Source organism: Nesoenas mayeri (assembly GCF_963082525.1).
Source record: "Nesoenas mayeri genome assembly, chromosome: 3".
Classification (NCBI taxonomy): domain Eukaryota; kingdom Metazoa; phylum Chordata; class Aves; order Columbiformes; family Columbidae; genus Nesoenas; species Nesoenas mayeri.
Genome location: NC_137544.1, coordinates 72,027,533 through 72,050,781, shown reverse-complemented (window position 1 = coordinate 72,050,781; position 23,249 = coordinate 72,027,533). Strand labels below are relative to the sequence as shown.

The 23,249-nt window shown below is 34.6% G+C and overlaps 1 protein-coding gene across 7 annotated transcripts in view; it reads right to left on the bottom strand.

Moving 5' to 3' along the window:
* The window catches only part of QKI (QKI, KH domain containing RNA binding), a 156,710-nt gene that overhangs the window by 96,360 nt on the left and 37,101 nt on the right, over positions 1-23,249 (bottom strand). The window lies entirely within an intron of this gene.

The window sequence follows — 23,249 nt, the reverse complement described above, 5'->3', positions numbered from 1 at the left end:
TGACCTCTACTTTGGGGAATACAGGTTTCAGGTGAAAATAGGTTTTGAAGTAGAACATCTGGTAGTCTAGGGCATCTGGAGTCCTAACTTCCTCCTCTTTAAGCCATATGAGCTCTTACAGAAACTACACACCACCCTCCCTCCCTCCTTCCCTCTTGACTAATATAATCAGACATGCTCATTTGATGCCAATAATGTGTATCACATCATGGAAACACACAGGTTCTGGATGCACAATCAGACACACACACAACGTCCATGTGGTGGGACTGATGCCATAATGGCACAGGGCCTCCAGGAGAGGCCCCCAGGCCCACTGCTCGTGTGCTCCCTGCCTACAGCTACAGAGTCTACAGAAAACACTCTTTTGCACCCTTTTGTGCTGTTCCGGTGGGCTTATCTTCTTTATTGACTGCTGCCATAGCATTTCCTTTAGAAAAAAAAAAAAAACAACTGGTGCTTGTTATGTATTCACTTTAGCTTTCATGGGAAACATTTTGGGAAACTAGTGTGTTTGCCATATATATAATGTGTATGTATCTATACATGTATATAATATATGTATATACAGACACATGACAAAAGCATGTGTCATTTTTAGGTAAGTTGTATCCTTTACTCAGTTGTGCATGCATATCACAGAATAAAACAAATAGAGCAAGTATTTCATGTTTAGTTGGATAACTTCAATATCAGCAGACAACCCCCTGCCTATGCTTAACACAGTAAAGCTGCCATTTAGCCATCCATGACATTATTTCCTAGTCATACTCCAAGATTTTTTCCCTTTCATTATTTTCAATCACACATTCTGGAAATTGTGACATAAATAAAAAAAACACTAACTGAAGATAGCATGAAGAACATAAAGCAGTATTGTGTGACTACAGTGCAAAGATGAAACATCAGGCTCAAAGGATACATAAACCTAGAAATTCCAGACTGAAGATTAAATTAAAAAAAATATATTAAGAGAACAGAAACTCTGCATAAGGTAGAGAAGCCTGGATATTTTAGATCCTGGTAAACAAAGCTATTCAATGGAATTATGAAGAAGTTGTCAGCTCTCATTTGCTCAGCTAATTAAAATTGGTTTTCAGTAGTACAACTCAACATATTTTAAATCCTTATAAAACTGAGAAGACCAGAAATTATTTAGGAGTGAGCAGATATTATGAACACAAGCAAATTAAAGCTCTTCAACAAAAATAATCGTGTTTCACAATACCTTAACTGTTCACAGGGAAGATACACTCCCAAAATTATTTAGTATTCTAAGCTCAAAAAACAAAGATATTATGAAGCCTGAATCAACTGTCAAGGAAAAAAAAAAAAAAGATTGAAGGCACTTGTGAATGCATATACAGACTGGGAACCATAGGAAAGGAAGGAAGATTCACTAAGACTGGATAAAGCAATGAAGCAGCTACAAGTTATAAAGTTCAACCTTGAAATATTATCAAAATCCTGCATTTATTACCCATTTAATGCTTAATAGCAAAATAATACCCCTATCTTACATAAATGGCTTCTTACTTGCCTTTCTCCACAACCACACTTCCTGCACAATAAATCCTTAGATAATCTACCCCATTTCACCCACTGTTAAAGCTAAAATAACATTGTGAACCTAACTCTAGACCACTCCTGTAACCAACATACAAAGTGACTTATCATTACATCCTCTATCTCCTAAGAAAAACAGCAGCCTCTTAAAATTCATTAATTTGGATCACAAGTTAAAGAATAATCAAATTCTAAGAAAAGATGATTTGGATTAAAAAATGTAAATATAACAACTTATGATACGAAGGAAAAAATCAGGAATTTATATTACTTTCAAACTTGCAACTTTATTCATGTTATCTGAATACTGTTTAGATTTGTGGCTTCCAGTTGAGAAATTGATGACCTAGACTGCAACAAGTTCTGTTAAATGTTAAGCTAGAATATTCTTCTTATAAAGAGCCTTCATAAATTGTTCCAAGGTAGCTCAACCCCCTGTCTTTTCTTTCCAAAATGTATGATTAGTACCCTGAAATTTTTCTGATAGGTGTTCTTTTTAAAACTCTGACCCTTCTTATTACCTCTCTTGGGCCTTCCAATTTGTTCATTTCTTAAAGCAGGATGCTTGGACAAGGCAATACTTCAGCTTACAAACTGCACTGCTATTAACACATCCCAGCTGCTTCTTTCGCTCCCCTAAAAATTCAGCTCTTACATTTTGTTCAACATTTGTTGACTCCAGATACCCTTCTCCATTAACTCTGACTTGCCATTTTTCCCCAGTTTTGTATTAATGTGCAACTTTTACACCTCTCTACAACAACATATTGCTTTACGCTTGTGTAATGAATTCCACACTGTTGACTGCAGGCACACTAGTTTCAGGACAGTTTTGAATTTTAATTCCATCTTTAAAAGCACTTGGCATGGCTTAATTGTTTTCTAAGCGTACTTTCTATCCCACTAAACAAGTCATTCTTGAGTGTGTTAGAGATCCAAGCTTAAGGAGAACTCTCCCACCAGAATTGCAGTCTCAACTGAGGCATCTGTAATTAATTATCACAGTTTAAGCCAATTATTGCTTTAACAAATTATTCACAAGTTTTAGCGCTGATGGATCACTGTCAGTATTCAGTTCCTCAGACAACAATCTCAAAAGTGTTAGCTGAGAACTCCATAGGAAAAAACAATTCTGAGTCGTTTGTGAAGGGACCAGGTAGAGTGAGTAGTGACCAGTAGACCATAACTCAGGAACACAGTGTAGACAAAGTCTTCTAGTTGGACAGTCTCAAAAGTTTTATCAGAGTCCAGCTCCATCAGCAGCTATCGCTTCACTTACCTGCCAGGCCAGCTAGATTATCAGACAGTACTATCGGAACCAGACATATCTGAGAAATTAAAAAGACCGGTTTTATCACTTTTAGCTCAAGATTTTTCAGGCTCTTTGTCCCACAGCCTCACCCAGTCACACTCCTTGTCCCCTTGTGTTTCCCTACAAATAACACACCTGTGTTCAGGAATACTGCTTGTTCTAACAGTACCCAAGCTAGAAATATTTCCCTTTATTTCTTATAGCTTTTCTCACTCTGCACTTGTGTAATCCTCTGGGATCTATCTTAGCCTTAGGGAATTGCCAGAAAATAAACAGCAGTGGTTCACAAATCAGTTTGACCAATTTAAGACTGCATCACTCGGAATGTATCCAACCTCGCACATGCTGGAATTAGATACAGAATATGTTAAAGAGTATGTTAAAAATTAAGTTCAAGTGACCCATTCTAAGATTAACTGCTTCTACATCCACAATACAGAAAAAGTAATCAAATACTAAACTTTCCTTCATCAAGTTAATCTCTCCTTTCCCATCAGTTAATGTATCCCTTTACTTAATATATTTTTATATATCTAACATTTTGGCATGTGGTATTTCACAATTATTTTCCTAATTTTTTTAAGAAGAGCTGAACTAGGTTTTATTTTCATGTTTTCAAATCTTCCTATACAAATTCAAAATCAGAACTCAGGAAGCAACCTCCAGAAGAACATGTTTATGACATGCGTAAACACAAACCCATCCTATGAACCACCTATAAGCCTTTACATTTTAGGAACAATGGAGGGAATCAGGATGTATACAACATTACCAATATTCATAAAAAACCAAAGAATTAGAGTATCTAGTGGAGCCCAAGTGCTGAAGGTTTTTTTGCCAAAGTTCCAACCATTTCCACCCTGTTGCTCTCCCGCTCTGACTGCCCCTCTGCATTGTCACTCCCATTCCCTTAGTCTGTTCACCCATACAAGCTTGAAGTTTCCAGCATGTACAAAATACACATGAGCAAGATCCTGTAGTAATACATTTTGCCTGCCTTTGAGAAGATGTTCAAAACACACACTCCTAAGAAAAGAGACAGCATACATTGGGAAATTCTGTACATGAGGATTTTTGTTTAAGGTGTTTAGGCAGAAACAAATGATTAGGAAAGAAGTTGTTCTAAATCCTAATGTTTGTACCTACTCGGGGACATTAATCATTAGTCTGAAGCGACTAACGCTCCCAAGAGCTGACAGAATTTCTGCCTGGTGTCCTACCTATCAAGCCCACTGGATCAGAAACTCCCTGATAGAGTCTGCATTCCCCATGCATTGAACAACTTCTTCCCAAGCAGACCAGGTGTTTTGGTTTTTTTTTTTTACAGTCTTCTGTGTCTCACCGGTCACTATACCCAAACCACAAGTAATAAAGGAAAATAAGAATGAGCTATACTAAAGACTCCAAGGTAGTGACTAATGAGAGGCTGCAAAGTGTGTCTGATTTTTACAGTGTTATGGGAAATACATTGCTTAAGAAACTTTCCGTGCAACTTAAAATCTGAGGAACTTGAGGGGGGCCAGTAGTACTACACACTATTATTGATTGTCCCTTTTACATTTTGTGTATTCCTTTGAAAACTGAGAGTAAGATATAGCAAGATCTAACTTATCTGAACTCTTTCATTACTGGAGAAGAATTTGAAAAAAAATGATTTGATTAAAATATCCAGATCTAGCAGGAAAGAACATAAGCATATGCGTTTGCTTAAACAATTATTTTGCTCAATTAAAAACTAATTTATTCTACCATCTTATTCGCAAATGTTCCAGTGATTTACTATACTTTCAATTTGCAGGGCTAGTTACTTATCATTGGAAAAAAGCCAAACCAAGCTATTCTTAAAGTCTATTTCAACTTAAGGAAACCAAGAAAAGTCCTAGCTTATATGTTCGTTAGATACAATAAATAGCTTAGTACATTTTATACACATTAACTTGAAACAAGCGTAAAACCACTTCAGGTACTGAAAACAAAATATAACATATGAAGCCTTACTAAGTTAAGATCGTATACTTTTAGTTAGGTACTTTGATATTTAAATATAGAAACCAAAACTTGTAGAATAGTATTACAGATAGGTAGCTTTGAGACTACTTTCTCAGCCATTTAATCTGAGACCTTTTTAGGAGAATAGAAATAACTTAAATGGGCAATTTACCCTATGTTACACTGAATATGTTTTCTAGCAGTAACATTTTCCAATATTTATTAAATTAATGTATCTTGACCGAATGCCCATTTTAACAATGACAACTTCATCACAAAGTATCTTCAGTGTTCTGTTTGGTCTCAATTTTGGTGGGGTTTTTTGGTCATTGTTGTGGTTTGTTTGTTTAAATAAGAGCAGCTGTAGTGATATGTATTTATATACATACATATAAACAAATATAGACAGACATACTTTTAAAAGAACATGTACACCTAAATTATTTTTTTCTTTACTCAAAATGACCATGAATAAATTTGCCACCGACAGTAAGACAACAACAGGAATTGATGAAATACATGGTCTTTCAGTTCACATTGACAGCTCCCCCCCTCCTAATTTCTTCAGTCAAAATATTGTCTTGAAATGCTTCAAACTATTGACACTACCTCATCCAGTATAGAAGCTGATACCACTAGATTTTTGATAGGTGATGATTAGGGAAATCACAAGTCTCCTTTTCCATGAATAGAAAACCTCAGATATATTTCATGCTTTACTAAGTATTCCCAGTGATTCAACACCACGTTCATCACAAAAGAAAACAGCTATACAGCCTTTGTTGAAGAAGAGCAGTAGTACAAACCACTATCAAATAAAAACAAGTGCATCATATACACAGCTTACTCAGTGACCACACCACAGGTTAAGTGAAAACAAAGAATTAAAAGTTTACATACACAGCCACTTGTACACATTTAAGGAATCAAGTGGGAGAAGTATAATGTTTCAAGAATAAAATAATTCTGAAATTGTTCATTAACTGCATCAGCCTGTATTTTGAGGATTACATATGTTCTAGTAGAATTTGGCAACTGTTTTGCATAGTTAAGAACAACAGGCTACGTGATGAGATTTTAGAGGGAGAGGAGGCTGACAAAGCAGATGGTATTATCATTGTCAACACAGTAAACACACACAACAGTAACTCCATATAGAAGTCAATTTTGACATACAAACCAACTTCACGTAACTGTTAAGACTGCAAGAGACAAGAGTGAAGTTGTTTCCTGAAGTCTCTTCCACAATCACCTACTGGTTATAAAAGAGAGGCTGCAGACAATGCATGAGAAACATTCCCTCCTTCCCTTAATACAGCATGCTTTCTAAGTGAAATAACCAAATAAATGCCTGAGTACATATGTAGTGAATACCAGCATGACACATATAATCTGCTTATGTCAAATATATCCACTTAGATCTGCTGGGTTTATCTGACATACGCCATTCTAATACCATAATCAAAGCTGAGAACTATTGAACCATTTAAACCATGAAGTGAACTAGTACATTAGAAATGTTGTCCTGTAAGAATGTTACCCATGTAAGTTATCATGAGGGAATCTCTTCATCACTTAAACACAAAAATAAAACCACCATTAGAGAACAACACACAGAATATCAACCCTCAGAAAGTCAGGAACCATCACAATTGCAGTTAGGTACTTTTGTCCCAGATAAACAAAATAAAAACCTTTAGCACACCATTTGAAATACCTTTGAGATTACTCCAAGTGTGAGAAACTTAATCCCCGACATACAATAAAAGGATCATGTTACAGCTAAAAATATTTAAAGTAGCTCAAGTTCTCCAAAATTTGAGTTGTTACAAAGGAAACAGCAAAAACTTTATCACTGGTCAAGAAAGGAGATGATGAAAAGATTTTTCTTCTTCTCAGTTTATTAAATGGCCAAGCATCATTTTCAGTGCATATGTAATTCACTAAGACTGTCTCCATCTTTATTTAGTTCATTTTATACTTTTTTATCCTAGATTATGGAGATTTTTTTGGTTCCTAGTTCAGTTACCATAAGCATTTTTCAACATCAAAGTCAGATAGTAAATCATCTTGTTACAGACAAGAACTGATAATTATTGTGGGAGTGAGACAAGCTTCATCTAGTTCAAAAACTTCTGTAAGTAAAATATTTATTAATACAAAAATAAAGGATATGAACTTAATTGTAATATATTACTAAAACATATATTATTTTTGCAGCAGGAGAACAAAGTTAACATTCAGTGGTTTGAAGTCTGTGATATTATACAAAAATATCAGCATGTAAAGGAATATGAAAATAACACATTAGTGCAGAGGTTTTGCATATTACGCGTCTCAGATACTACAATGAAAAAATCAGCTGCTAACAAATAGTAAATGAGTTCTCTCCATACAAATACCTACAGCTACTGCTGTTTGCCAGATCTACATTTAGCCTAGCTATTACATAGTGTAGTTATTGTAGCAGTAACATTTTAAGTTCCTCTAAATTAGACTTTTTAAAAAATTAAGCACAACTCCTTAAACCAATTGCAACAGTATAGATTCTATGGGATCTCTGGAAAGTAGAAACATCTCCAGGAAGTTTTTCAAGCTCGCTAGAGAGCACTATTTGGGGCAGGGAAGAACACCATAAACCTTGGTTCTGTGTACTGGGATATTTATGTTGCATGGCATGCACGAGTCAGTCCTGCTCCATGCTGTTTAACCTCTATGTCACCTCATTTAGAGAGCTAGTAAAATGACACTGAATAGTTAACATTATGTTCCAAATTGAAAACTCCTGAATGAAAACACACGTGTAAGTCAGTTCACTGACCAAAACTGAGCATAATATTCAGCATTTGTTGGTCAGTTAGTAAACACACCTTGCCAATAAACAGACCGCACACAGTCTTTTAATAAGAAATGTGGATACAGATCTATGTTGTCCAGTAAGGCTTTAATAATAAGGCATTAAAAATATCAGTGATGAACAGTAGCACCCTGTTCTCCCTGAGAGATTAAGAACTGCAGCCTTCCCTCTTGGACATCAGCAATACATGATTTCATTATTTCAAGGGTGGATTACCATAATAAACAATTTGGTGTACCTTAAGAACTGCTCATTTATTGTCACTGTTTCTTACTAGTGAAGTTCTCTGAGTAACAATACAAGTGGCACAAAAAATAAGAACTTTTAGGATTCTTTAATACTAAAAATTAGGATTTTTCTCTATTTAGATTTTTCATTTTAAATTTTAAAAAGTAATTCAATTAGTTACAAGAATCACAAGTATTAACATTTTCCAAAGGGCAACCCTGAGCCCTACTCCACTAAAAAGTTCTCTTTGCTAGTATCTATATTCCAGCAACATAACATTATTTAACAAATTTAAAGCTGTTTCAAAATGTGTATGACAAAATAAACAGCATACCATGTTAATTTCAGATAAAAAACCCCTGATGTTCTAATTGGGCAATTGATTTTAATAAATATATTGCTTACTACATAAAAAAACTAAATTGTTTTTATGAAACAATACTGTACAGTTAAAGCCCCAAGACAGCACGGGAACATAAGAATATAACCATCCTAAAATAAAAATATCTACTTTCTCCATTTAAAGACACAACTATTATGCAAGGTTACTTTTATTGCTAGAGTTGGCTTGCCAATTACCATATTATATATATTAGTTTCTGAGCAGAATATCAGTCACTGCTGATAATTCAAAAAGTTCAGAATCTTTTTCTCATTGCTGCAACTGCAAATTAGACAAGCCGGATTATGTGATTTAGTCAGCAGACTGCATCCTAATGCTTAAAATGCTCCTTTTTAAAAAAAAGCAAAAAATAAAATGCATTTAAAAGTATAGCTAGGATTTAGGATGAATTACTAAATCCTTTAAATCCACATTATTCACCTCTAATAACCTCTGCTGAAGGCTTTGAGTGCTTGTTTAACTGACAAACAGCTTTACAAACCCCATGTAAATACAATGGATCAGAGCTATTTAAAAAAGAAGAAAAAAAAAAAAAACAAAAAACTCAAGCTAGCTTTCCAGGTCATTTCAATAATGGTAATAGAGCTTTTTTTATTAAAGACAAAAAAAAAAATCCCAGAGCACAGATTTTTTTTTTTTTTTTCTTAAGGTAACACAATGAAGTATACGACCTTTTTCTCCAAATTCTTAACTTGCATTTTATAAGAGCACCTCAATAAATAATCAAGCATTCAGATTAAATACTTGGTGTTTTATTTCAGATTTCATTTTTTTTTAATAAAATGTTATCATGATAGCTAGAAATCTAATTAATTAACAACTACATTTTAGCACAAAAATTCTAATGCACATGGTAGAACAGCCTCAGCAGTACCTCAAGCCTAGTTAACTGAATGCATTAAAACTGGTCAGAGAAGCCAACATAGAGTTTCCTTTGTTATCTGTTTGAACTATGTCTCTATCAGAACTTGTTATCAAAATGCAGCCATAAGTATTCAGAATATAATAATTCATGCATGTGTATTAAAAAAAATCAAAATCTTCAAAATATTCTTGTCTAGTAGTGTACCAGCTAAGTTTCATCCATACATTCAACCACAAAACATAACACAGTCTTCCCAGAAAACCTATTTTCAGCTCCTCTAAGCACAAGATTCCACTTTGTTTTAAAAAAATGCATACATGTATTATAAAAAGTGCAAAACAAAACAAAAAGTTAACACAAAGAAAGTAGCTTGAATTTCAAGGGCATTATTTTGCCAGATTAGCTGCTAAAGAGCTAACATCATTTATTCACAAATTTTTTGACTAATTTGAAAGTCATTCTCTCTAACAGCATACCACAACAAATATACTAATCTACTGCATTTGAAGAATTACCACATCTAACCAATATTCAATTATTTCCTAAAAATTAACCTAAGCCGTAAACCATTTAATTTAAAATTAAGCAATAACTAAAGAGTTTTACTGTCCCAGGATTGCATAAGCATTTTTTTTCCTTTCTCTGTAGGAAAATTACACCTCCATCATTTAACTTCATCATTTGATAACACAATGTTCAGAGGGAAACTAGAAATCAATCCAAAGAAACCAAAAGGAAGACCTACTTTTTTTGTGTGTGAAAATGATTTACTGCCACCATTTTTACTGTCAAAGAGTCTAGAAACTTTAAAAGACTGCAGAAGCTGCACTGCTTAAGTTACTTTAAATAGAAGCAGCAGAAGTCAGATAAATGGACTACAAAGTTTGAGAGAAGCAATTTAAGAATAACGCGTAAGTTACTGATCTCTAACACAAAACTAGAAAAGCTATGTGCTTCTGTATTTACTGTACAGAATTAAATAAGCACAAAGCTAATAGTATGAACAATCAGCACTTGCATTGGATAACTAAAAGTAATAAAGGCAAGTGTATTAAATTAGCTACAATTTTGCTGACATTCTGATATTTTTGTATAATGTATCACATAGGTAATATTTGCATTGACCTAAAAAGCTTACAGAATTGAAAACGGAGATCCACAAAGGGCTGCTCTGCTACCACGAAAGGTAACCAGCACTTCATAAATGGTATCATGTACTAAACGCAAGAGAAGATTTTCAGATTACTATATAGCTCCACAGCCATAAACCTCTCTATATAGAGGCATATAAAAAAAGTTAATCTGACTTAACGCAATACATCAAATTCACTGAGCAAAGAAGCTCAAAATCTGTGTAATCTTGTTTATTCAAGGCCTGAAAACCACATCTGGTCCATCAGCATGCTACATATAGTCCACCTGAACTTTCAAGTACCTATTTTAGTATTCCCTGTAGAAGAGATAAACACATACAAAGACAATAAATTAATGCAACACCATCTTAAACTGATATCATAGAAAACTATTCTGATAGTACCACTGTAACAAGGAGAAGCTTCTCCTATCATGGGAAGAAAAAAAAAAAATACAATGCTTTTAACCAGGGGTGTCAAACTCACTATTGCCGGGTGTCACATCAGCCTTGCGGTTGCCTTCAAAAGGCCGAATGTAATTTTAGGACTGTATAAATGTAACTACTCCTATATTTATACAGTTCTAAAATTACATTCGGCTCTTTGAAGGCAACCGCAAGGCTGATGTGGCCCCCAGTGAAAATAGGTTTGACACCCAAGCTCTTAACATTAAGACACATGAGATTTATGTATCATTGTTGCAGTCTTCTAAAAGCTGCCACTAAGCTCCTGGGCTGCACCACCCTTCTACCACCACTCCAACAAACTTTAAGGAACAGAGCATACCAGCTCCTCCTAAGAGGAGGAGATCTGGAATTTCCTGTTCTCTTCTCACCGTGTCAGATTATGCTGCTGCACAAGGAGCCTGTTCACATTTAGAAACAAAAAATGGCAAAGTTCTCTCCACTAATGGCTTTTAGGCTTTTAGTTTCCAACTCTTTAGCCCACAGCTTGGCTCAGGGAAAGGCTGGGCCCTTCCCTTCTCACCCATCAAACCCAGGGCAGCACCGTCTCCTGGGTGCCCCACCACCGCAGACACTGATACAGACATGAAAGAGAGGACAGAAAGGCTTGTGCATGACTAGTTTGCCTGCTGAGTAGCCAGAAATAAAGTTTTGCTCTTCACTTCTCTTTAGGCCAACTGACAGCTATAAGCCAGGAGAAACAATCAAATCTGGGTTCAAGAACTAAACAAGTTCTTGAGAAGAAACAAGAGCAATGTCCATCAACAAGAAGCAGCAAACAACATCAAGAAGGATTAATCTTCCAACTAAGGCACTGGACTGATTTCAAGCTTATATTCCAACAGCTTTACCGCATGTAACTACTGATGTAGTTATAAGTTACATATATAATATGAGGCTTATAAGCGATTAAACACTGTTTTCAAGCATTAACTTCCATTTTGAAAATGCATCAAGTACAAAATCGCAGTTAAATCACATGATCATTTTCTACAACTCTAATAAAGGGGTGGATTAAGATGTATGAAGTTGATACCATTCAAGCACATTCATGCCTTCATCTATTATAAAAATATTCTTCTTCTAAATTAAGTATTAAATTGCAAGATACTTAAACAAGTATCAAAATGCTTCCAAAGAGTACCATTAAAGAACAAGAAAACATCAAAAGAATGTTACTGTAAAATCACCTAATGAACTGTTTGAATCAAAAGTTAAAAAGTTAATTTTTAAAATTTACAGACAGCAAGTGAGGTATTAATTTCTTTTTGCACAGAACGAGCCATGGCAAATTTCAAAGTTTTACACTAGTTTTATAAAACTACTTATATAAAATTAAGAATTTTGTTACTAATAAAAGCACTCTTTCAAAGTTTGTCCTTCCAAACTCTTTAACCTTCTCTGTCATTAATGCTGACTGATAAGCCACCAGCTGTTTTTTTCTTCCTCGCGCTACAATGCATTCTCTTCCTTTTTAAGGCTAGTACACCCAAGCAACAAACAGCAGGACTTAAGCCAGCTGCTAGAATGACACAAACCTATATATTTAGCTTCCATCTCATTTACTGCCACCTCTCAGTGTCAACCATTTAATGTCGCTTTTGCTCCACTCTGCTGATGTTCCTTGTGGAGCTGCCAACACTAGGGACTGGTGCTGCAGCCAGAAGGTACAAGAACACACAACAAAGTAGAGACCTTATCAGTGATCAGAGACAAAAGCCATGTCTTGTCAAACATATTCAAGTGAAATGCATTTGAGGTTTAGGGTTCCCCCCAATTTCTGGTCTCATTTTCACTGTTTATAAATTGTGTAGTTGCTTATATAAATATTAACATTGGATCTTTAGAGAAACAGCCATTTGTTTAATCAGCATTATTCTATCTTCACCTAATAGGACAGAAATCCTCCCATTTGTACTATATTAATTTGCACTATTGGCTTCCCTTCTGCTTTCTCAATGCTTTTCATATACACTAATATAAACTGCACAAAAGTCACATTTGCTTTCCATTTAAGATTGTTTTAAACGTTAACCCTTTTCCTCATTCCACACATTTACATAAAATCTTAATACAGTAGTTTCAATTCTATTTCAAGTAACTATAAAGTTATCAAGTAACTATAAAATAATACCCCTCAAAATGAATTTTATGCTACACGTTCTATTCATGTAAAAACACTAATCTAATTACTGTCATATTTTGAAAATAATTGGATTTTAAATTGCTTAGAATTATCAGTGTAAGAGAGAGAGCTGTAAAGATAGACAAATTAACAATTTCACGGGTTTAAAATAGGAATCTCTGTTATCATTAGAGGACCATTTGCAATGATTTAAAGGCCCACAGTACAGTTTGGTAGTTCCCTCCTTCAAGTGGTCATAAAAACCTTTAAACAGTAATTGAAAGATTGTTAACAGAAACTCTTTCAAGAAATCAGATCCCGTGAACAATCTAATAGCAGGCATGCTTAAGTGAGATAGTGAATAATCTGTTTCATCCTATTCACTAAGATGAGGTTCTCAGAACAGTGACATCAGTTTCAATAACACCAGGAGACAAGTAAAAATTGTTCAATTCCATGCTCTACTTGGGAATCATGACACATTTATCTAGAGAATTAACAAGTTGTGCTGTGTGTAAATCGGTCTCCAAAACCTAATTGCAGGTTCCAGTAGTGCCCTCTAAGCCTCACAGTTTACATCATTAAACTCATATTCCAATCACAAAGGATCCTCAGGATATACAGTCCAACAGCTAATTTCCATAATAATACCTTTTAATTAGATGTGACTACATGTGACATTACCCAAGGCACCTAAAGTTAGCAATTTTGCTGTAGACTACTTCCAATTCTCAGTAATTAGAAGTGAGAAATACATGTTTAAATTAGAGCACCATTGCAGAAGGTGATCCTGTTATTACAAACACTTTGCAGAAATACAAATTCTTATACTTCAGAGACACCATTCCCTTTTTAAAAATTATCAAACAAATACACTCACTTTTCTTCCCACAAATAGGAAGAGCTGACCAAGCAGAAACAGGTTTTGAGGTGACATTTATGTTTATGCAAAGGGCATGTGCTTAGTAACCACTTCATTTCATTGTATTAGTTACTGGAACTTTAGACGAAGTTCTGTGTCCCTTTCAGGCAGTAAGTTTTATGCTGAATTATTCAGTGCTTTATGATTCTAAGTTCCAAAAATAAATTTATTAGTCACCTTGAAAGGTGGGAGGAAACACAGAAATTATACACTCTGAAATCAGAAGACCTTAAAGCTGTATTATATTATATAAATAGTAATTACTATTTTTTCCTCCACAATAGCACTCTCTTTGACAAGTTAAAAAAAAAAAATAAATAAAGCACTACTCCAAACAACAGAGCAAGTAAACCCATGATAAAGATGCATGGCACTGTTTTGTGGATAAAAGGTAGGCATTACCAATGACAGCTGTAATGAAAGTTTCCATATTCAACCAAGATATTTGGGGAAAAAAATGCATTTTATGAAAATTCTGAAGTGAGTCATAAATTAGGGTATTTAACCTTCCTAAACATAAACATGCTTTCCACCCATGTGTCTGATTTTAATTACCTAATTTAGCTGACTAAATTGTAATTTATAATCATAAATAACATTAGTTAATTTTTGCTTTGCTCCTTTACTTTTACACACATTCAAGTATTGCAATCTGACTCACAGAATTAAAGCTCTAAAGCAGAAACAAAATCTGACTTACTATGACTTCATGGGGGGAGGTGTAATTATGTCCAACTATTGCTTCTATAACAAAACAAACAAACAAAAAGCAAAACACAAAAAACACCAAAAAAAACCCCCAACCAAACAAACACAACACCACATAAATAGGCTTCTCCTTGTTGACCATATTTAAAGTGAAAAACTGAACAATTCCATTCACCTTCTGAAAAAGCTGTTGCAAAAGTGCTCAATATACATATACAGCTGTCAGAATCAGAAACTTTGCAAAATTCAAGCCTAGAACTGCAGGAGAACAGCCGAAGATACCTTGAATTATAGCCCTTTGAATATCTCTCTTAGTGCTTTAAGGTCTAATCCACCTTGTTTGCTTTAAGCTGTTACATTACCAAACCTCAACTCTGGGGTTCTATCTGTAACAAGGTAATACAAAAAAGACAAATGAGGCAAAACTGAAAAGCACCGAAAACACCTTAAAAAGCCCAACTGGTCAGGAGCATTTAAGGGTACAAGTCTCACAACATATGCACTACAGAGTTACGTGCTTCAGCCAGCATCAAGCAGCACAGAGCAGCAGTATTATTGTCCAGTATTATAGTAATAAGAACACCTTTGCATATCAATTCATATTGACTCTTATCTCACACATTTAATATTACAATATTACTAAAATAGCAGCATATCAACAAGTACTATATTCAGGCTTCACTTCTAAGTAGTCTTTTACCCAGGGGTTTGGAAAGTGAGGAGACAGACATTCTGTGTTGACTGCCACCACAGTCATTGCAAGGAAAGAACTACCTCCTATTTACCACAGGAAAAAAAGGCATAAGTTATCATAAAGCTTGGAGATGCACTTCAGGGTCACATGACAATCTACCTGTCCATGGTAACATGTATCTCTATATCCTAAGTTATCTTCCAGCCCTATTTATGCTACAAAGGCAGAGCTCCAGGTCTTTTGTTCAGCTTGCCCATCCGCTGACTCCCCAAAGAAACTGAAATCCTTCAGAAAGGCTCACAAGCCATTGTTTACATCTTTCCAGGTCTCAAGGATAACATTTTGCACTTGTAGAAGAAAAAAAAAGATTCAAAATATTATTTTGGCCAAACTAAGTTCAAAAATCTAGAGACCACATCCCAAGAAATATTATTTCAGTATTTGTGTCGAGTGACAGCAACTTTGCTTTACTTTCAATGCAAGTGACATTCACTTTAAAACAATAGTAATCAAACACAGACAAATGGCTTCGAACTATACAATTCAAACCACTAGGTTAAACAGTATGACCCAGAAACTGAATATATTATTTTGAATAACGGATTAATTACCATCAATACTTAAGATACACTAACAAGATAAAAACTGGTCATGTCCACTAGTCATGGTGGTAAATTCGGAACAGCAACACAGAGACATCCATTTCATGCAGCATTCACATTTTAGACCACCTGTACTTGGCAGGGAAAACAATCTGAGAAACTGCTACGTGTTTAAGACAACTTTAAATCATAATTCAGTTGATGATCTTCCAGAGAAAGCAGTCCCTGTATTACCGATGACAGGGCAAAGCTCCCAGTGTCCTTTGACACTACAGATCATAATGTTTGTAACTAGAATGGACTTGATTTTTTAGGACAGTATGTTCTGATTTTTTATAAACCATAGAGCTGAAAGATATTGATCAAGCTTATGTCAGTACTCTAGAGAAACAGAAGCTTCTAAAAAAATTAATCAACCTAAGCAACTTAAAATTAAGTGTTGAGAGGATGAATGTACACCATCAGGACAGGTGCATGAGTCTTCCTGAAAGATGGGAGGATACTATGCTCTATACTAAGAGACAACTAAAGTAAGTGCAAGTAAGATATAAAAAGGAACAGAATGCTCAACCACCAGCATTATTTTTCTTAAAATACTGAGTGTATATGAAAGAAAAACAATGCATACAATTTCGGAGAAGTGTAGCAAATTTCCAAAGGAATCAATCAGTGCCTTCACAGAATTCAACTATTGTATCTTACACTGGTCTTAATAAGAAAGAGAAAATAACCATAAAAAAGCTTAGAATTGTGAATTAATATCATACCAAAGTAACTGAAATGAAGCAACTATGTACAACCACTGTTCTTACAGGCTTTAAAAAATAGCAGAAACTAATGAAATAAATTGAGTAGATTCATACAACTATAGATGAATACCTATTAGCTACACAATATCAGAATCAGCTAAACAGAGGTGTCTACAAAGGTAGCATTTGTGTTTTATTCTAAATCCAATGTTCAATGCTAAGACAGGCAAACAACGGATCCTTAGCTATGAATCAAAACACAGAAGGAGAAAACATCTAAACAGAATTTTTACTCCATAAGCTGGAGTATTTGTGTAGAATCTTACTCTCAACAAGAATCACAGAAAAAGACCAAGTGACCAACATCTGAGAAGAAAATGCAGAGAGCAATACTGCTCTTTTAAATTATGGATCAAATTCACATCAGAAACGAATGCTATAAATGCAGCTTTACACTGAAGACTTCCTTAAAAAGTGTTACAAACTTTAAAATGTATTAACGAGAAAATAACTTCAGAAACAGTAGAACCTAAAAACAGCACATACCTTCAAAACACTAATCCATATTCTTGCTTAAAAGGCAACTTTTTTTTTTTTAATTAATATGCACTCCCAAGGCTTATGGTTACTCTAATGATAAACAATAGATCTCTTGGTATTGAGGACATGTAGGCTGATTCTTACCTGAGTGTATGACTTGGGAGAGATACAAGGAAACTATCAGGCTGATATTTTGACTAGTACTCAAAACTACTTTTAACAGCAATTCAGGATGAGGCTCAGTGCCTTCTTATCCCAGCAAAACACAGAGCAAGCTAATTAGTAAAGCCCTGCATTTCACTGTTCTACCTATATGAAGTTACAGAACTCACGCTGTCCTCTGATAAGAAAGTATTGAATTACTTTTGCAAGGGCAACTCCATAAAAATCTGATCATACAAACAGTAATACCTAATCTACAGAGCTACTAAAAAGGCAGAAATATCTCATATTCTTGTCAAAAGGTTTCTGACCACAAGGTATGGAGAGGAAAAAGAGCAAAAAGGAAGATATCATAGTATTGTAATTGTCAAGTATGGCACGTCAGTTTTTTAGGTCTCCTTTGTCAACTATAATAACCAAAGGAAAAAATTTAGAAACTTTAATAATTCTCTTCCGTATTTCCAACCTCCTTATAACATTGTACTTCTCAGCTACAAACCCCATCCTTCAAGAGTCAACTTAAGTTCTCTGAAGAAAAGGGAAGACCTGTTCTTGACTTCAAATAACTGAGTGCATCTACTAGGGATTGTGACACCTAAACAGCAATTTGTAAATCCACATATGTATTTGAAAAACAGCTCTACTTTGCGGTGTTAGGTAGGGTTTTAGCCCTTACTGATGTATTTCCATGTTTACTGCAGTCCCCAATCCTAGTTAAAGTACACAGGATGTTAATTCACGAAAACTCTCAGCAAGTTCAGCAGGTGTACCCAAGTACACCTGACCTATTCACAACAGCAAGCAAAGTCATGCCTGAAGCACTTCCTCCTCCCTGTATAAAACACCTTTACTACAGTAAACACTTGAAAGAACAGATTGAACAATAAAACAATGAAAACCAGAATCAATATTCCACGAATCTCAGTCTCACAACTGACTTTTCATCACTTGTATTTGCACACAACTATCCAGAACTTAATCTTGCAAGGACTACTACACAAAAAGTAGTTCTGAGGGAAACAGTTCAGCAAAAGAAAGCATAAACAAATTGATACAACATAGTAGTACATGATCAACCATATACACAAATACTTTTGTAGTCCATGAAGTTAAGAAATTTATGTGCATAAAATGCAGAATTTTAAAACAGAAGAAGGTATTAAGAAGATAGCTCTGATCTAATAGACTGCCCATTGGAAGCACAACTCTGCAGAGACCAATCGAGAGCCAAGCCATCATGAAAGGCTTTGTGTGAGCAAAACCAAGCATGATACTACTAACTTGTTCTTCAAAAAGTTCAGTTGGACACACCCTTTGAAACCTCAAATTTTGTAATTCCCAACGTTAACCATTTTTAGTAAAATTAATTTATTCCAACTGAAATGTTAGATATTTAATTCCCAAAAAAACAACAGGCACCTACAAACTAACTGTTTATACTGAATTTCTAGACTACCATCCTCCTTCAGCACTTGGCTTCCCCCCCTATACGCACTCCTCATCCACAGTATACAGAAGGCACCTAAATGTTTAGCACTAGGCCTTAATGTCATATTAGAGGACTCCTACCCTCATGAGTTGGACCTGTATATTGACTTTACAAGAAAAATAACTCACTGCTTTCTACTAGAAGTGTCATATATATCCTCTGTCAACTTGAAGAAGTTACTAATACAAGCATCACCGTAACAAAACGGTATCATAACAAATATGTTCAACTTGCATATCAGTACCAGATGCAACTCACTTATCTTATTAGATTTCCAGATTTACTTTGAATAATATCAAGAAAAATAGCCTCAGCACTAGACAAAGCAAGTGCTATTTACTAGGTATTTACTTGTCTTACCTCTGCCTTACTACCCTGCCTTTTTTTTTCCTCCACATAAACAAAATAGAGTATCTGCAAATAGTTAAAGAGCATAACTTGAAAGTAAGAATGAAATAGGAGTAAGAATATGAACAGATAAATGACTAGGTAATTACCTGTCTAACTTAACTGCACTCAATGCTTGAAGGGTTAAACGGGGAAGAAATCATTCTCACAAGGATGAAATACGGATCAAGTTCATCACTACTCCTGAATTGACCTTGAACCAGCAAGATTACCATCAGAGACTGAAGGATAGGATTTCTATCTCCAGTGTCTTCCAATCTTTTGCGTCCCAGGACAAACATGTTGTGGAGATTTGACAGGCATATTTCTGAACAAAATTATGACAAAGTATGTAATCTTCCAGTAAGGTACTACCAAAAATGGTAAGCTACTGAGTGTTTACCAGGGCTCAAAAGAAACTTCACTTGCAAAAGGTGAATCAGATGGTTAGTAACGGAAGGCTATACAACAAAGCATTAGACAGAAAAGGTAAAAAAGCTTCACAGGAATATTAATGCATGTCTCTGTTTTATTAGCATCTAAACAAAGGGGACCTTTCTCAATGAATCCATTGCCTTACCATTTGCAACCAGAGTGCATAAAGCCTCTCACAAATACAGAAAGTTCAAACTCAAAAGTAACTTTTTTTCCTTCCAGTACTTCTACTAGAATGTTTTTCCAAATATCTCATTCGGACTGGAAATCAGTAATCAAACTACTTCAGTTCTTTCGTACACTTTTGTACTTGTATTACTAGTTGATCTTTTGCCAAACCTCCCTGCAGCTCAGGTTTATTTACAGAGACAAGTTATATTCTCTCTTTCCTTCCTATTGCAAGGGTAAACAAGAGAAGCTCTTTTAGCCTCCTTCCCTGTTTACCACTAGGGAACGATGAGCTTCAGTAAAAGAAACAGAACAATAAATGAAGAGGATGTTATCATTTTCCTAATCCATATTAGGGAAGCTATTAAATTCTGATATTACCAAATTGAAAAAGGATTTAAACGTTTTGTCAGTAAGTTCCCCGTAGTAAAATGAATCCCTGTGTTCATCATTCTGTTGTACTAATTAAACAGTTTTAACTAAAATGGTCAGAAAGTACGCACAAGCTGTTTATCACTGCTGGCCTTTGAGCTTTGGTATACTCAAAGGACATGCTACTTTAGACGCGATAATTACTGAGTTCTTACATTTTTACTGAAGAGGCACAGAAGAGTTCCAACAGAGAATTCCACATTAATCAGAGTTAACAGGGTACTTATTAATAATAAAGCCATGATTATAATAGAAAACATTTATTCAGTCCAACATTTGTAGGTACTAATTCCAAAAAACTGTTTAAATTGATATCAGACACAAAGTTTAGTCTCAGCTCTTTAGGGAAATTCAAGAAAATTAATCATTTATCTGAAGCATAAGAAATGCTAAAGACTTTTAACTATTCACCCACAAACAATAGCATATCCTCCTTTCTTCTGCTTCCTAAGAGCTCAATTTTCCTGACATCTTTTATTTTTCTTTTTTAAACTCTGATGGAAAATATTTCTTATGAATTGGAAACACCTTCAAACTGTAACACCAAAGACTTAAATGAGAGTACAAATATTTAACTGTAGAGAGAATATACTTTTAACTGAAGGGCAAATTAGGGACAACTAATGTATTTTAATCTTCTGGGTGCCTTCTGCATTATTTCTCAAGTTTCTGGAGTACATAACATGTTTCAGGAAAGCTAAGTAGTTCAAATATCAGTTTTAAGACTAAAATTTCTATAAAGATCTAACACCTTCCAAGGATGCTAGAAGAAAAAATATATAAATATACACAACTGCATTATTTTATCTTACTATGGGAAAAACAATGATCTAGAAAAGCAGACCACCATAACAGTTACGTAATTTATCAAGCTATGATTACATCACAGCAAAGTATTCCTTACTACTATGACATACAAAAAAAAGTTAGTTATTCTTTAGCAAGATTTTTATGCATCTTCCATTTACTTGTACAAAAGTAAAAATGTAGACTTTACACAGGCTGTTTCACACAACTGATATTTTGGAAAGTTGAACCTCGCATCAGTTGTGGTCTTTAAAGAAAAATTAGAATAAAAATACTCAATATGCACTCATGCAAAAAAGTAATTTTAAAAGATTCTATAGAAGATTTTATATATTTATTTTAGCTTTGTAATATATATTATTTCCTCTGTGTAGGTACACAAAGCACAGTGAAACAGTAATACTGAAGTGACACAGGCCACAGAAATTTATTGTTTTGTCTTTTTTACATACGTTTATTTGTATGTTTACATATATTAAAAAACATAAGTTTGTCTAAACTTACTGTAGACAATTATTTTTATGCCTCAACTTATTTAGGATTCTGTGCACAAAATGGCACAATAGTATTATATTATTCAGTATTCACCACAATCAACAAACCTACATGCTTAAAACTGCAAGTAAAAAATATTTACCAGAATAAAAGTTGATTAGAACATCACAAAAGTACGTTGATTTTTTAAAATTTCTGTTATTTAAATATTATGAAATCTACATCAAAACCAGTTTCTAGTCACCCTTCTTTCTTCACTAGCCTGAATGAAAAGCAGGTTATTTAATTTATTGCAGAAAGACCTTAGAAAGGCCTACATACAAAGCCACAGCTTTTTTTTGTAGGTAGTGGTATATTCTAGTTGCTTAACTGATTATTGAGGCTGTGCAGATCCCATTCTGAGTAGCTAAGAGCAAATACAGACACCATGTAGACAGGCAGGAGCACACAGACAACAATGAGCTTGTTTCCTCCATGAAGCTTTAACTGCGAAGTACCACCATAGTGGTAGAAGTTGTTCATTTTTTAACAAACATTTCAGAAGAACAACTACCTTCTTATTCCAGGACACATGTATACAAATCACAGGTCTCTCCATCTTCTGAATTTGTAAGTTTATTAAAATAAATCAGTGACCACTTCAAAAGCATTCTTCTGAAGGCCCACAAAGAGCTAGCAGTAGCTAGAAAAATCATACACCTAAAGTTACACAAGTGCTTTGGCAGTTAACTAGAGACAAACTCTTTCCTGCTTATTTACACTGTATTTGCTAATTAACTAGCAGAGAAGAGCTAAGCTACTACACATCCTTGATTTCTAGAAGAAAAGCTTATAATAATTATGGGAAATCTAACTCCCTTTTTCTTCCTCACTTCTCATGATTCCAGTACAGCAAGGATCAAGTTCTGTAAAAACTACAACTGGTAACTAGACAGGTCTCACAAAGAATACATTGTTGAGTTATAAAACCAGGATTTCAACAACCAAGCTACGTTTTTAAAAGCCATTAAGCAATTTAACTTTAGGATATATACAGATACCTAAGTAAGAGCTACTTATATTGCTCTAAGGAAGAACCGTATAGCACAGTTCCTCTCAAAAATCTGTAATTCCAAGTAGTTTCAAAAGAATCACTGGTTTTGGTGTGGGATTACATATGCATGTATATATGTGTACTTATACCTATATACATATGCATATACGTATATTTAATTTGGAAGAAAAATGGAAGGGAAGGAGAAAGAGGTGTCCTTACTATCAATGCAAATTCTCTGAATGCTTTTCCCAGTACAGGTATTTTAATTCAGGAGCAACAAAACAACTTTGTGAAAACTGAAAGGGGAGAAGAGATATTTGTCTAAATATTCTGTTCTGAGTAACAACTTGCACTTAATTTTCTTAATGAAGTATGGCACAATGAGGGTTTATTCAGAGGCCTGTATGTTCTAAGCAGCATTAAAATAATAAAACTCAATTTGGAGAGCTTAATCTAATTAATGATACAAAGAAAAGCCACAGAACTACACAAGTGTTACCTCAATTTTTTGCTGTTCAGTACTTTCCTCCACTTTATAGCACTTCAATCTGCAAATGCCTTACTTGGACCCTGCACTCCTCCACTGCAACAGAACTTTTAAATTCTATTACAGAGAAATAATACAATTTCTTACTTTGTCAGTGATCAATGAAAACATTTGGCATAGATTTTGACAGAACT